This window comes from Eucalyptus grandis, chromosome 3, assembly GCF_016545825.1.
Source record: "Eucalyptus grandis isolate ANBG69807.140 chromosome 3, ASM1654582v1, whole genome shotgun sequence".
NCBI classification, from domain to species: Eukaryota; Viridiplantae; Streptophyta; class Magnoliopsida; order Myrtales; family Myrtaceae; genus Eucalyptus; species Eucalyptus grandis.
In genome coordinates, this window is record NC_052614.1 from 41352749 (window position 1) to 41367299 (window position 14551).

The window sequence follows — 14551 nt, forward strand, 5'->3', positions numbered from 1 at the left end:
AGCATTTCCAGCCCAATCCCCAGCGATTTGGGCCCGATTCAGCAGACCCAATTGAATTCATCCCACGGCCAGCAGCTTCTTTGGGCCGTATCTTCAGCCCATCTGCTCCTGCATTTCAGTTTCGGCCAATCTTGCTTCAAGCCAGCCCAAGAATTTCAACAGGCCCAAGCCCAGAAGTTTCTGCGGGCTTGCTAAGTTTCTTGGCCCGGCCCAGTGTGCCGACGCCGCCGAAATTTTGGAATTCGGCTGCCGTCGCGTTGTCATCGCGGTGTTCTGGTCTTTCACTTTGTAAAGTGAGTTTTGCTCACTAATGCCTTCTTAGTTTGCTAATTATACTTAAAGATTGATTAGATTTAATTAATTGCAATTAGGTGGATAGATAAGATTAAAGTAATTAAATTAAAGACTCATTGATGCATGTTAATTAAATTGATTGTGCATTTAACTAGTAAACATGTCTTAGTATTTATTGGATGCTTCTTGGGATTTTTCCCGTCCCTTATCGGGTGTTAATTAGGCAATTTGGGCCTAGGTGGAATTTTTAGTAATTAAATATTAATCTTCGAAATTAATTATTTAATTATTTATTTCCCGGAAATTCAACTGGGATGGCCAGTGATCGGGATTTTATGCTGATGATCATGGCGTAATCCGTTTATTTAATTGAGCTTCATATTGTGTTAAAATGGAATTATTGTGTTTATTTATTTATTTTTCGAAATTAATTATTTAATTATTTATTTTCCGAAAATTCATCCGGGATGGCCGGTGACCAAAATTTCGTGCTGATTGTCGTGGAGCAGTCCATTTATTTATTTGAGCTTTAATTCGTGCCTAATTAATTTAATGGTGCATTTTAAAGTTATATTCTTAAATAATGCAATTTTGGCTATGTGATTGAGAATTGGTCGGGTATCGGTTGTTAGTATCTAAAGTGAGTTGGTAAATTACCTAGAGAATGCATGTGGCCCGGTGAATTGGAATGTCACCTCGGAAAAACAAGTGGCTCGGTGATTAGATATGTCATCTTGGTGAAAATGTAGCCTTAGAGAATGCACGTGGCTCGGTGACAAAGTATGACATCGTAGAAAGGGGTCGGGTGGGACCATAAAGCCACTAAATCTTGAAAAGGTCGGGTGGGACCGTAAAACCACTAGATCTTGAGAGGGTCGGATGAGACCGTAAAGCCACTAGATCTTGAGAGGGTCGGCTGGGACCATAAAGCCACTAAATCTTGAAAAGTTCGGGTGGGACTGTAAAGCCACTAGATCTAGAGAAGGTCGGGTGGGACCGTAAAGCCACTAGATCTTGAGAAGGTCGGGTGGGACCGTAAAGCCACTAAATCCAAGGAATTGCTTGGTGTGGGATGAATGACCTAGAAATGGACCAACTGATATGAAATCGACTAAGTCGATCAGATCGATGCTTCGATCTGTGATGTGATCGCTTGGGTGCCTATTTGATATGTGCTAACATGCAGGTCGAATCTGAGGCCAAGGTAAGTCCTTTAACTCATGTTGTGCATAGGCAACCCTAAAGTATATTAGTTTACTAATCGGGTCTTAGTGTGGTAGAACTTGTTGAGACATAGTCTCATCCCGGTTTGGGGAAAACATTTCAGGACCCTGATGAAGAACCTGAGGATAAAGAAATCGAAGAGGAGTATCTGGAGGAGAACTCTGAGGATGATCCAAAGTAGGATTCTGACGACTTTTGCTATAGAATCAATTTGAGTAGAAACCAATTGTTTTAGTATGGCTTGTATATGATCATAAGGGTGTTGGTTTTCAGGTTCAATTTCCTAATCCTACTTGTATATCCCATTGCTTTATTGTCTGGGGATTTTTATAACTGCTTCCGCGTGTGCTATAAAAAAGAAAAGGGTCGGCGATATGTAGTCCTAGGATATCGCATTTTAAAATCGACCAAAAGTAAGGGATGTGCGCGTGTCTGAGGATCGGGGCGTGACAGATAAAATTTGGGATAGGATATGACTTATCCTATCCTATGTTTGGTGCTCGGTCAGGATAGGATAAAGTTGGATATAAATGGGGTATAGGCGGGATAAAATTATCCCATGGGAGAGGTGGGATAAATGTGGATAGGATTTCTAACGTCCGTAATAGTAAAGTTATTTTTTCGAATAACAAACTTATTAAATTAACAAAATTGAAATTATATTTCAATATAAATAATATTTGAATTCTTATTTAAGAAATTAAAAATAAAAAAATTATTTTTGATTAATCTTATTTTAATTTATATATTCAACTTTAATTCTATCTTATAAAAAACATTCAACCTATAAATTAAATATTTATATTTATTATATATTTAGGTATGTTAGTACAATTTACTATTTGATAAATTTTATTAAAGAATGATGAAAGGGGAAAAAAAAGAAATAATAAAGAAAATAATATAAAAAGGAAAAATAAAATAAACTAAAAATTAAAATAAATTTAGAAATAGTATTACGAGGGATTTTCACCATCTCCGTTTATGAACATTTAGGTTAATTTGTAATGATATCCGTTTATATAAAAAAAAAAAAATGTACATCGTACATGATATGATGTGAATATATCCGACTTTAATACTGCGATTCACCAAACAATGAATATGATATAAAAAAATCTCAGGATTTCATATCATATCATATCCAAATATATCCCAATTATAAATGACGGGACCACCAAGCGTGGCCTAAAAGTCAAAGTTTCCTTGGATTTGATGCATTTTCCGCGTGCACTTTCCAAGAATGAATTGAACAAAAATATACATTTTAAGAGTACCAACAAAGGGAAAATTCCAAATAAGGACCTAAAATACTATCATTTTCTTTTTAAAATAAGAGCTTGAAGTTGACCTTATTTCAAATAAATTCCCGGTGGTTATCGTTGTTTCAAATAAAGACCTATTCTTGTCACTTTGCCGCCTAGCAAAATATTCCGGCTAATCAAGGATATTTTCGTTAAAACACAAGTTAAATTTAAATTAAATTAGAATGAAAATTTTGAAAAAAATAAAAAAGGAAAAACATAGGGGGAGGGCCCGCTTGTGTTTTCCTTTTTCTTAGTTTTTTTATGAAAGAAAAAAAGAAAAAAAAAAAAAAAAAATTCGAAAATTTTAAAAGAAGAAATTGCCCTTTACACAGGTGAATTCAAGCCATTCTTTGAGATTGATATGGATACTTCAGGCTCTTATTTAAAAAAAATGTCCACTTTATGCCCTTATTTAGAATTTTCCCTACCAACAAATCCTGAATTTACCCTACAAAAAGGCATCAACTTTAAGGCTTGGGATAAATATACAGGAACTTTTTAAATGGTTCAAGAAAAGGCAAGGATAGACCAATCGAGGAAAAGGCATGGACTTTTGGGTTTGGTGCAAATCTAGCAGAAGTCTCTTAACACCTTTAAAAACCAGGAATATAACCCAAAATGAGCTCAAAGTTTCCTTCGTAACTCCCGAAACTACTTCGTAGTGGCTTTGTTACATGCCTCATTTCATAGGGAACCTCAAAGTGGCTCTATTTCATTATATTTCATGAGATTCATAGTTGCATTACTTATAGCTTCTTTGTTCATAGACAAAGCTGATTTGGAATTGTTTTTCATTCCAAAGCATAACCTATGTCCATGTGCTTCATATTCGCCTGGAGTTTGCTCCCAGAAATATAGCCATCGCTACCCCTTCACGTCAATCCCACAAGCCTCTTATCCATTCTCATTCGACTGGAGGGGACACCAAAGGCCTCTGCCCTTCCATCCCTTGGATAGATAGAGAGGGAGAGTAGAGCTTTTGGTTTTTTCATGTTGTCAAAGAGTTGAACAATGAAAATAGATGGCGAATGCCTAATCAAATTGATCGGGTCACGTAGGAACAAGGTTTAGATACGCTCCCCTAACTGTGTTTGCTATATAAATTCTTAGGCTATGTTTGGTCATTTGGATGTTTAGTTAGGATAGGATTACGTATGATGGGATGATTAATTTAGGAATTTTGTAATATTCTATTCACTATGGTGAACCGCAATAATAATGTCGGATGCTTTTATATTTTATTTGGCCTATTGTTTAGTATAAATGTCAAATGTCATATCAATACGAATACAACTAGATATGCACAAATGGAGATGGTAAAAATATTTTGTGATTAACTATTAAAGAAACTACAAATGCATAAACGGAGGTAACCTCCATCGATCAATCCATGATTAACTAACGATCGAAATCTTAAATAACAAATGAGCTATTATAGCTTTCCAGAGCCACAGTTTCGACTATGACGAGAAACGTAAACAAGCTCCAACAACATTGATGAGTTTAATTAGGAAGTGAATGCCAAATCTAGTAAGAGAGAGAAGACATTATCATTCTCCTTCCAAAATTGCGAGAAGTATAGTGTTTCAACTCTCTCGTAACTTCGTGAAACTTCAAAGTGAATTACAAACCTATGAAGGAAAATGAGCTTTGATTTTCTTGTTGCTTGGACTTTTGACGTGAACTAGAGAGTTACAAGGGAAAAGAGCTCCGACTTTCTCACTATTTTTGTGGAGCTTTAATGGGAACTAAAGAACTATGGATGAGTCGTGAAGTTTCAACATGAACTAGAGATACAGAAAAAAATGAGACGGAGAGGGTAGGGCTTTGTTTTAGAAAAGGCATTGCCATTATCATTCGAGAATTTAAAAAAAAAAAAAATTCCTTTTAAGTTTAAATTTGTTCATTTAAAACATTAGTCCTTCTTCTTCATTTTTGTTTGTCTATTTTTTTTTTACTAGTTTCCTCTCTTTTTATTTATTTTTTATATCGGTCCATCATTCCTTAATCAAAATTGTACTAAATAATTTATTATGCTAACATACCTAAAATGTTTAATAAATATACTAAATATAATATATATTATAGAATAGAAAGAAATTTAATTATATAAATAAATAAAACGAAAATTGTTGTTCTTTTTTGTTATCATAAATTTTCTTTTTATATTTAGCATTCAATTATTATTTTAATTTTATTAATTTAGGAAATTTGTTATTCAAGAAAAATAGTTATTATACTATGGATATTAGAAATTCTATTTACCTTTATCCAACCTCCCTCATGAGATATTTTTATCTGGCTCATATCCCTTTATATACAACCTTATCTTATTTTGGGGAACCAAATACAAATTAGGATAAAATTTATATTATTTTAATTTTTTATCTTGACTATCAAACGTAGCCTTAATTTTTTATTATAAAGGATTAGATAGAAGACTTTGTTTCTTCCTTTAATGATGTTTGGAATATAAGTTGTTAATTTGTGGTTGGTATTGCCAGTCTAATAATTTAATATGGGAACTTCCCATTGTAAGGCAAATGAGGGGGTTGGGACTAATTTACCTAAATAAGAACAATCCAATAGTGAAAAGTACAAAGAGACTTTGGGAAAAGGGAAAAGGGAAAGTGACAATGTGGCACAAAATTGAAACTTGATCCATATATAAATGAATTAAACAAAAGATTTCAAAGCAAGACATTTCAAAGGTCTATAAATCATAAAATTAACCGGGGTTGAGACGACTTAGGAATGGTGTCCTTTTTTAATCATGAGGAACAATGTCATTTTATCTTCCTAATGTGTTTATTGTTCACTTTCTCGTGCTATTAGCCACATTAAATTTTATGTCTGTCTTATGTTCAAGAAACTTAACCATGGATATTTTTGTTCACCAACTAAAAGTTTATACATCTTTTTGTGTCATTTGAAAAGTTATCATCAAATCAAACCTATGACATCATACTTATTTATTTCCTCTCCGATTTTTTTGTGAAAAATGGCTTAAGATACAGCTGACAGCATAAACTCCCATTACTTTTAAAAAGAGCTCCAGAGAAATCGCTCTTTGCGAATAGGGATGCCAATTTTGTGTATTCTTCAATCTCGATAATAATTGGAGACACCTTCCTGTATTAGATGTGATATAAGTTCATGCTTTTGTGGTCCCACATTTTATCGAACATGTGGTAAAGGGCTTGGTCAAAGAGATAACGTGCAATGTTAAGAGGGGCAACTCGTTTCAAATCTTCACAATCAGTAACAACAAGAGCTTAGATCATCAAAACAGATTTGACACTGATCGATTTCCACACAAGCGCGTCTTTAGATTTCGTACTTTATTTATCTCAAGAAATAGCCGAGAACAGAGAACGTTCAAATCGATCAAGAGAAGGATCTTTACACGTAGTGGTTTCCGGCCGAACATGAGCAAAGTGCCCACCAGAGAAAGTTTCTAAGAATGGAATCAGTGATAGAGACAACGGAAGCTGCAATTCAAGCTCCTCGTAAAATGTGCCCGGGAACAGGGTAGAAGAGAGTTTGTCAAAATATGTCTAAAATTTGAGCCAATGAACGAAAGCGACTCAAGATAAATTAACGTAAAGTCCGAAAGTTGAATATTTGTTGTCTTCCACCATGGAAATCAAAATTTCCTGTTCGGCATTGGAGTCTAAAGTGATACTTTCAACGTAAAAAGAAAAGTCAATATTGGAGTCCAAGTAGGAAGAGGAAACAAATTTCCTATTTTCAATTCAGATTATTCAATGCGTGCGTTCTTAGGGCGTTTGCTTTTCTGACGGGCAGAGCGCATATATATTTAAATATGTACTCGTGGGCTGCTCACGAAGAATTGGTGAAGCGACTTTGACCGAGTGCTTGGTGGGGGGTTTTCTGTTGATTTTCTTCGTAAAATTACACTAATAATTTTAGTGTTGAAGCCGATTAAATTTTGGGATAAGATTTGTGAATTCCTTTGAGATTGAGAGATTAATCGTGTAAAATAGTGGGGTTAAATTCTGTTTGAATTTATTGGATGTAATTAAGAGTTGGGAAATATTGAAGTTATTTAATTGATTCGTGTGATTGTAATATTTTTTATATCGCTTAATGTATAATAGCATTTTCTGTTGTCCATGTGGATGTAGGTCACTTCGATTGAATCACATAAACCGGCATCCAATTTATTTTTGTTATTCTATTTAATTGTTGTTTGACCGCTTTTTTTTTTTTTTTTTTTGCAACAATTGGTATTAGCATTAGATTTAACTGAGCTAAGCAAATCAATGGAGATGATGCAGAAATGGTGAGAATAGACAGTTTGATGGGAGGATGTTAATTTCTAGAAGATGTAGATTGAGGATTACCAATACCAAAGAAATCTACACTTACTCCTATTTGGGAAGAAGACAGAATTGATGAAGCCAGCTGATTGAGAATCACTAGACAGACAAGCTTTGGATGTTAGTCACTTGACGTTGGCTCGTAATGTTGCGTTTAACATCTTTAAAAAGAAGTCTACTGTGGGCTGATGAAGGCTCTATTAGACATACGAGAAGCCCTTTTCAATTAACAAGGTCTATTTGATACAATGCCTATTTAACTTAAAGATGTGCGATCGTGCGTTAATTGCTTATTATATAAATGAATTCAATGTGATTGTTAGTTGGTTGAAGTAAGTTGATATTGACTTTGATGATGAGGTGTTTGTTTTGATTCTATTATCTTAATTGCTTAATAGTTCGAATACTATTGTCACTGTTGTTAGTAATCCCTCTAGGCCAAGAAGCTTGACATTTGATAAGGTTCATGACTTGTTTCCGAGTGAAGATATTCGTAGGAGAGAATTTAATGAACCTACATATACTATTTTAGTAGGTGAAAGTAGAGCAACAACTAGTAATCGTATTTATAGAAGTAGTATAAATTTGATCATATGTAGTCAATCTACAACTAGTGGTGTCGTCTGTTGGAGTTATGGCAAGAAGGAATTGCCTTAAGATAAAGAATGAGAAAGGCAAGGGAATTAGAATTTAATCTACAAATAATGTTGTGATAGTAGCTTACCACAATTCAAATAATACTGATTATGTCTTATCTATCATTGTGCTTAGGCACAAGTATGATGCTATTGTCATGATTAGACAATTGAGAGCTTTGATAGAAAATGATACAGAAAAGACAATTGAGTACTTACGAACTGATCGTAGAGTTTTGCTTGGTGTGTCAAACAAATGTTACAGAAGGGTTGAGAATGCGACATAGATCCTCATAAAGGGATTTCTGGGGTCAAACTTGCGGTTTACCGATTTGACATTTGTTTCTGACTTTTGGCAGGAGTTCCACATGTGTCTCTTCCTCATGGGCGGCAGCATGAGATCCAGAGGGATAAGTAAGTCTTATTTCATCAATTCGCACTACGTTTCAATACCAGGAACCGGAGTGTCTTTAGTCTATCGTCCGATTCCAACGGCGATATATCTTCACCGTAGCTTTATGACAACGATCCAGCGGCAGGCCTCACGGTGCTATGGACTCTGTCAGTGGCTTTCTTTGCCTGCAACAATGCCAAATGTCAAGCAGCAACCATATATCGGATAGTACTTTCCATGGTAAAAACATTCCATTTATCTATTCACTGTAATTTACCTCTTTCTCCCAATCGGTACATCCTGTTAGGATCGCAAGTAACAATGCTTGCGCAAAGAGTGCAACTATAATCCCCGTCCAGAGGCCCTACAGCTCGATAAGAAGAAAAAGCAATTATAGGAATATCGGATTGACTACCAGTTACGATGAAAGGAAAGGACGTTTAGCAGCAGAATGGTAAGGTAAATACCTTTCCACCAAAGTGACAGACAAAAGCTAGAATACGGCCACTGGAATACCCAGCAAATAGTAGGCACCCAAATTGATGACAGCTCCAATCTTTTGCCATCCACATCCTCTTGCAATTCCTTAAAAAATGTAACATATAGCATAAAAAAAGTCGAAGTACAAATCGGTTTAACTTGAACATATTTGAGATTTGACGCATTCTCCATCTGCCCTCCCTTATTGTCAGAATAAGTTGTTAAAGTTAAACTAGGTCAGGTGCACCATTAAACTGTAATTATAAGCAAACTTCGCGCATACCTGAAAGCACGGACTGAATGCCATCGATAAGATGGGAAGTTGCGATTAGTACCAACATATCTCCCACATAGTTCACTATTTCTTCTTCTGTACTATAGAGGTAGCCCCACGCCCTTCGACAGAAGATCATGAGAGTACCAGCAAGCAAGCCTTCCGTGGCGACCATCATTAAGGAAACATAAATTGCCAAACGAGCTGCTCGTGGTCTTCCAGCACCCAATTCATTTGAAACTCTCGTGCTGCCAACAATAAGGCCAAGAAAGGGTGAGACTGTGGAATAGCTACATCGTCTGCAGGATCCACTGAATTAAATAAAGGTTAACCAGTTAAGATTACCTTATTGAACCACTGAGTCCTAGAGGTATCATGAAAACCAAGGCGCAGGTATTCAGGCTGAAACATGCACAGGATACTAAGTTCACATTGTTTAAAAATGATAACAACTGGTGCCAAGAGGTTAGCAACTTTTTTTGCCTCTTGTTGACACAAAGTACTGATGCACCTGATTGAGAGGACTGATGTTTCGAGTTTTGGGTTCGGAAGAAGTCCTGATAATAAGACCATCATTTCAAAGGACCAAATCTCGAAGCTGTTGCAGGCAAAGAATCAAACAAAAACATCATGATTGCTTCGAGCTACAGAATCATGAAGATCCATGTCGATATTGTACACGGAGTAGTGTCAGCGTCAATTAATAAGAAAATGTATCCCTTCGAAATCGGAAAAATCACATCCTGAACATTAACTAGAATAAAAAGGTTGGCAGCCCATTGATGATTCTGAAAAAGAATTATGACCATCATTTGTTTCGTATACTGTCCCGCAAGTTTTTTATCTTTTATAATATAGTTTATGCCAAAAGTGAACTAGGAGAAGCATAAAAGCTAGAGAATTACCAGACCATGACAGCAGAAGGAATTGCTAATTTCAGAAATTCAGGAATCCCATGAAAGGCTTCCTTGGAGAAACCAGTCCAAGTTCTTTTGCAAGACGGTGAAATTCTAACATTAATTGCCAGTAACAGCACGTTTATCCAGTACGAGATAGCATTTGCCAAAGCAGCGCCTTTGTTTCCGAGTCCTGACTTGAACACCAGAAACCAACATATGAAAATATGCAGGAACGTGGTGATTCCTGAACTGACCATCATTGGAACAACATTATTTTGCGTCTGCAGAAACCTGACGTGGCACTGCAGGAGCGCATATGCGAAAATGCTGGGGATCATGAAGCGAGCATAGGATCCTGCCTCTGCGGATATCTGAGGATCTTGCTTGAAGAATAGAAGGATTTGGCCAGTGTTGGCCCAAATGATAGCTAGTGGAATGCTAGCCAATAGGAGAACTATCATGGCCCTCTGCTTGTGGATACCAAGCATGTGGTATTGCTTAGCTCCATAAGACTGACCGCAAAATGTATCCAATGCACTTGCCATTCCTGTCTGTTATGGACCAAGCATCTATAAGATGGTGGTTGGAGCAAAGTAGACGTCCCAAAATGAAATTCAAGAAGTTTGTCACTATATCTTAGGAACCCAAATGAGGTTGCTAGGAGCATTAGGAGTGTGTGGCCATATTTCACTCAACTTATATCCGGTTCAGGAATCTGAACAAGGAAATTCTTTCATCTATTTCATTTTCGGACTAGGATCCCCAACAATCTTTTCTTAAGTGCAGTTAACAATTGTGCTGATTTGTGGCAAACACCAACGTTAAGTTTCCAATTTTGACATTGCTAAATCTAGCTAGAAGGGAGAAAATCACACATTTAGCACACTGAGCTTATTGAGAGATAATATATTCAGTAGATCAATCTTTGTCAAATTGCAATAATCTGAAAATGAGCTAAGGTTAATAGACGGGCAATCTATACATGGTACTTGGAAAGCAGGCCCGCGCGCAGTCTTAATTGATCCAACAATTGCTAAACTCTGTTTATTCAACAGGAAAAAGAACTCCTATAATCATGTCAATAATAGAAGTGGCACTATACATCTTTCAAGATAAATAATATCCTGGAAGAAAACTTTTATAGAAGTGACATAGTATGATGCTACTTTCCCTCTTAATTGGTTTATCTCAAGATTAAAAGAGGAAGAATTGTCGGGTCTTACCAACATGCTTAAGCCAGTCACAGAAGCGAATGACGTGGCCATGGAAGCCCCGGAAAGCGCTAGCTCTCCAAGATGACCCACAAACATCACCGAGATCACCTGCAAACAATATATCATCAGGTTCACCGATACCAATGGCCCAGCCAATGACAGTTGCTGCTTCATTTCCGAGAAAATCTCGTCTTTCTTGAATCCATTCCCCGATGTGGATGCCACCTTCTCCTGGGGAACTGTTAACAGGAGTGACTCCAAATGCTGTCTCTGCTCTTCCATATCCATCGATTGCTTCCTCTGTGCTTTTAGGTTGAGTGAGCGAAGCAGAGCCAAAAAAAACGGGGCAATAGCTTTTTAGATATCGTAGAGATTCTCTTAGCAGAAAACAACCAAGTAAATGGTATGCTTATCTTCTCGCGTGTTTGGTAAAGTAGAATTTTACAGACTTTGTCGCGTTAGATTTCTTTCGAGCATTAAATGTCTCAAGCGTCTCTTTAATCTACGTGTGAGGGCTGTAAATGCTACTAAAGTGAACCGAGACAACCAGAAGACCCCAGCGAATGAGACAACTTGTGTCCTTTTCACAAATATAGTTGGAAAAGCAACATTCCTTTTCATTTTGCTTGAACTAGAATATGAAAGTCCACGTAGATATCGAGCTTTAATATTCGATCTTCAATTACTCTCTTGATTTTCCAATCAATGATACACTGAATGTAACCCTTGGAGTTTAAGAAAGAAACAGAAAACGACAGGCTTGTCAACAAGGGTGGGCTAGAAAAACGGTAGAAAAGTAGGGCACGATTACAAAGAAGAAAGAAGGAAAAGGGAGAAGAAAGCAAGGAGAAAAAACAAGCAAGAGCATTCGTGCCTACAAGCTTCGGAGACAAGGACAAGACGGATTAACTTCGTTTCATAGTGTCTGGAAAGGAATGGTACTTTTTGTTCATTTAATCAGGAGGAATTTTCCTGAGTTAAGCCCTAAATTCGGATTCATGTGAATTACGAGTTTCTAGGTTCAACCTGGGGGTTGTTAAGTTGTGAAATTAAGTAAAAATAGCAGTCTAGAATGTTGTGAAATTATGGGATTTTTCTTTTCAAAGAGACATGGGAGTTTACAATGAGGAATTTTTAAAGTTTCGCGCGAATTGCTAGAAGTTGTAGCCGGAGGGACATCTTAAAAGGGATTGTGTTAATCTAAAGAATGAGAATGGTAAGAAAATTAGAGTTTAGTCTATAGATGATGTTGTAACTGTAACAGACTATATTTGGATAATGTTGATTATCTCTTGTTTATCATTAATGGATAGATTAAGGATTTTAATTGTTTGTTTAATGGATAGATTAAGGATTTTAATTGTTCGTTTAATGCTAGACCAGATAAGAATTGGTTTGCTATTTATCAATGCATGGATAATGGTAAAGTGCAGTTGGGAAACAACACTAAGTTCGATGGGTGTTGTGACATCTTGAATTTCGACCCCATCTCAATAAAATGAAATAGGCTTTTCATCGACACGTCTATAGTCATTTTTCTCTGAGCTGATCACTCACGAGTGTGAAGCCATTATAGGATATAATTGCAGTAAAATCCCTAAAAGCTACCTAGTAGGTTGGATTAGACTAAAATCGTGTCTGGTTGATTTTAATCACGAATTGAGCTAGATTTCGGGAATCGAACATTCGAGCGTGTCATGATTTATTTTTAGATCATCATCTCATTTTTCAGGAAAATTCCGTCGAGTCCGAGATTTTGCGAAAAATTCGATTTCGGACAATTTGGAAAAAAAAATGGTGGAAATTCGGATGAGCACCTTTGAGTGAAATTTTGGCTACCAATTTAAGTTGGGTTGTGGAGAGAGTAAAATGGAAATTTTTCTTTGCAGCACCTAAATCTTTCATCTCAAATTTAGTATTTAACTACTTCTTCAGCACATCAATATCATACATATTCTTAACTGCTATCAGCATATTATCAACATATAAAAGTAGATAAATCAAAGAACCATTTTCCAATCTCCTATAGTAAATGCAGCTATCCATCTGACTTTTTGTGTAGTCTTGACTAACTATGAAAGCATCAAAACATTTATATCACTACCTAGGAGATTATTTTAACCCATATAAAGATTTCTTTAATAAGCAAACATGATCTTCCTTACTTGGAATAGCAAATTCCTCTGGTTGCCTCATGTAAATCTACTCCTTCAACTCATTGTGAAGAAACACATTTTTTACATCTAGCCGCTCTAACTTGAGATTCTGCGAAACAACTAAGGCAAGTAAAACACGAATAGAAGTATGTTTTACTATAGGAGAGAACGCCTTATTGTAGTTAATGCCCTCACGCTGTGTATATCCCTTCGCCACAAGTCTCACCTTATACCTTGCTACCTCAACACCGGGAATGCCCTCTTTCCATTTAAAGACTCATTTACTTCCGACAATCTTTTGGCTCTTGGGTACTTTGACCAGCTCCAATGTCTGATTTCAATGGAGTGATTCCATCTCTTCACTCATAGTCTCTAGCTATTGCGATAACTCTGAACTAGCCATTGCCTCAGAGTAAGATGAAGGCTCATCTTACACCACCTCATCACCTACAGTCAATGCATTAGCAATATCTGTATAACTATAATGTACCAATGATTTAATTTGCCTTCTCTGTCTTTCTATGGCTATAATGTGTTGTGGCTTTGCTGGTTGTTCACTATCACCAACTTCAAGAACCGCGGCTTCATTTGCCATCTCAACTTCTGTTACCTTCGAGGTCTCCAGAGTCTCCACCTGAAGCTCCACCTCACTAATGACATCATGATTTGTCTTCTCTACTGGTTGTGTCTTAGAACTTCTCTGTTGAAGCATTGCAGTCTCTTTGAAGATCACATCTCTGCTGATTAGAAAACCGGGTGATCTAGGATCAGTGCACCACAACCGGTACCCTTTCACCCCATGTGCATAACCCAAAAAATGCACTTCTTCACACTCGGCTCAAGCTTACCATCACTCACATGAGCATACGTAGGACATCTGAATATACATAATTTGGAGTAATCAACAGGTTTTCCCGACCATACTTTCTCAAGAGTCTTCCACTCAATAGCAAATGATAAAGATCGATTAATTAGGTAATATGACATGTTCACTACTTCGGCTCAAAATTCATTGCCAAGTCTTACATGTGAAAGCATGCATTGAGCTCACTCAAGCAAAGTTCTGTTCTTCCATTCTGTCATGCCATTCTGCTGTGGTGTCCTAGGTATTGTGCGGTGTCTTATAATACCTTCTTTTTTGCAGAACCCAGTAAAATTTTTACCACAAAACTCAATGCCATTATTGGTTCTCAGGCTCTTGATTTGTTTATCTGACTACTTTTTAATCAATGTCTTAAATTTCTTGAATTGATCAAACACATCATATTTGTGTTTCAAAAAGTATACCCATACCTTCCTCGAATAATCGTTGATAAATGTCAGCATATATC

General features: G+C 36.5%; 1 pseudogene; it reads right to left on the minus strand.

The window, feature by feature from the left end:
- Nucleotides 1-8019: 8019 nt before the first annotated feature.
- On the minus strand, nucleotides 8020-11416 carry LOC104437434 (annotated as a pseudogene).
- Nucleotides 11417-14551: the final 3135 nt, after the last annotated feature.